Genomic DNA, 3,067 nt, shown 5'->3' with positions numbered 1-3,067 from the left:
ACATAGTCCCTGAAAAGCTGCTGCTACACTATCTTAGGAATTTTCTGGGGCAGCTGGCACCGAGCCATAGTCTCTGGGCAATGGCAGCAGCACGGTCCCACAAATGTTCCTGGGTGCGGCTGGCAGCTGGCCATTGCTTGGTGAGACCCTCCCACAGAGAGGCAGAACAGGTCAAAGCCGAGGTACCTCAGAAATAAGGGGTTGGGAAACACAGCCGCATCTGAGATAAAACTCAGGTGGGAGGTGCTGCCTGGCAATCTGACGGCTTGGTCATGGACAGTGTACAATTGGGAAGTGGACAGAAGCTGAAGACAAAGGACGGGTGCACAACTGCTGATCAGGGAAAACAGACTTAGGATACTAAAGAATGGGTAGCTGGGTGACGTCATTTTCACAGCTCCCATGCATGCCCATACACTCCTACAAGCGCCACAACAATCCACCCCAGTAAGCTAAGCAGTGCCATCTAGTAGAGAATGGAACTGTTACACTAAGCCCTGCCCAACTGGGCCGACCTCGCTCTTCAGGATCACAGGTCTCTCTGCCTGCTTAATTTAAGGACTATAAAGTGCTTCATAGGTTGACTTCCAGGGGAAAACAATGTAATTTCAATCATATTTCAGTCTGTTCTCTGGTCCATCTATTCAATTTTCTTTTTTTTTTCTTTTTCATTTCTTTTATTTTTCTTGAACACAGAAAGAGAAAAAAATAATTTTTATTTTCAATTTTTACTAAAAATATTTTTAATTTTTTTCTACTATATTTTTTACTTTTTTGTAAATTTTTCAAATTCTATTTTAATTTCATCATTTCATTTTATTCTATTTCATTATATTCATTTTTCCAAATTTTCAAACGTTTTCCTTTTTTTCCCTTTTTTCCCCCTTTGTTCTCTAATCTCTTAAGTCCCTTTCAACCCCCAGACCAAAACACACCTAGGATCTAGCATCATTTATTTGATTTGTGTGTGTGTGTGTGTGTGTTGTTTTTAATTTTTTAATTTTAATTTTTTTTAATTTAATTTCTTTTTACCTCATCAATTCCTTTTCTTCCTTCAAAATGAGGAAACAAAGGAATTCACCCAGAAAGAAAGAACAGGAAGAAATCTTTGGTGCTAGAATGTTCTAAATATCTTGATTTGAGTCATTATACATACTTCCTATTTGTGGTAGCAAGGTTATACCTCAATGAAAAGTTTTACAAGATAAATTAGATATGCTCCTGCCCTCAAGAATATTATACTCTAGCTGGAAAAGTAAGGCATGCGAAAACGAACCACAATAGAAGGCAAGATATCTTAAAAGTGGTGGATCTAGGGAACATTATGGCTATGAGTTAGGGGTGTAGGACTCCACATCAGCAGGTCTTGGATTTGAAACTAGCTCCTCATTTGCCAATTTTGTGAGCTTGGGTCTGTCACTTCATTTCTGTGAGTTCATTTGTGTGAACTCATTAGAGTTTCCTTCTCTATGAAGTGTGAGTCATGGTACCCACCTGCCAGGTTCACAGTGATGTTGTGACAAGATCCCTTACACAAAGCACTTAGCACAGGGCCTGGTACACAGAAAGTTCAGCAAGTTTCAGCTCACATTGTAATTATTCTTAAAAATTATCACAATATGCTGAGTATAAATTCTCATAGCCACATTAGCCCACAAGCCACATGTGAACCTTTCTTTATTTGTCCACACTTCCACTTAGCCTCCACCCAGCCCTTGTTCTGCTGCCTGGCCAAAACCCCCAAATCTCAGTTCTAGGTTTTCCCAGTGATTTCGGCTATAAGCCTAGTCACTTCATCTCTTCTATTTCCCAGATGGGGAGGGGCTTTAGGGTGTGTCACTGCACCAGGGACATGGCTGGTCCATGCTGACATCCAATGTGATCTCACTTATTCCATCAGAATCCTGTCCTCAAGGGCCTGGCAATGGCACCCCTCCACACTGTCCCTGACCCCCCAGCCCTTAGACTTCAGCCATCTTTCTACTGGGTGTGTTATCACCACAGTGGAAGATGGGGCCACGGTTTAGCTTGGCAGGAGCTAAATGCTCTCATCACTTAATGCAGACAATAGATGTGGTGAACATATTGTAATGCATATAATTATTGCACCATTATGTTGTACCCCTGAAACTAATGCAGTATTATATGTAACTCTATTTCAATTGAAAAATAAAATAAACAATAGACATTTTAAATAATGGAAAATGCTAGGTCCCACAAAGCTAACCAAACTCTCACCACCATGGGACACTTCTAAATTGCTGTTCTACGACTTTTTTTTTTTTTTTTTTGCCACTAATCTCTCTCTGGTTACCCAGTGTTCCCATCCTCCAAAACCAGCTATCAAGAGACTTACGAATCTAGGGGGAAAAAAATCACAAACTGGATTAGCACATCACTAAAGTACTTCATTTTTCATATAAACAGAATCAAAAGAATGAGCGGGCAAGGCAGACATGGGGAGGTAAGGAGAGAGGATGATGATGATAATAGTGATAAAAGATGTATTTGTTATATGCTAGCTACTGTGCTAACAACTTTCTTTTTCTAAAAAAAATGGGATTTTTTTTTTACTTTTGGTATTGCCTCATATAATTTCTATATTTTTTTCCTTTAATGGGAAATCAGAGCAGATTACAGGAGAAAATATTCTAGTTCTAGTTCTCCCAGCACAATCAGCCGTGGTGCTATTCAGTCCAAAGCAGGATTTCCCCCTTGCTCAGGAAGTTCTCATACGTTAATTAGCTCATTGAATCTTCCTAATACCAAATGAGTAAGTACTATAATCATCTCCACTTTAAAGATGAGAGCAGAGAAGATTTTACATGAGAAAGAAATGCACTGCTCCTGGTTAAGCCTCCATTCTTTTGGGTATCTCACATCCAAACCTAATACTGAGACAGTCATTACCTGTCTTGTTTTTACTACCTAGGCCTGTGTCCTTCTTTATCTCTGTTGTTCTCATGATGCCATTATCATGATGTTCTCATGATACTCACTGTATACCCAACAGGTATACAGCAGTCACGGAAAGAGCACGCTCAACTGGAATTTTTTTTTTAATTAA

This window comes from Prionailurus viverrinus, chromosome A2 (genome assembly GCF_022837055.1).
Source record: "Prionailurus viverrinus isolate Anna chromosome A2, UM_Priviv_1.0, whole genome shotgun sequence".
NCBI classification, from domain to species: domain Eukaryota; kingdom Metazoa; phylum Chordata; class Mammalia; order Carnivora; family Felidae; genus Prionailurus; species Prionailurus viverrinus.
This window is presented reverse-complemented; position numbering follows the sequence as displayed.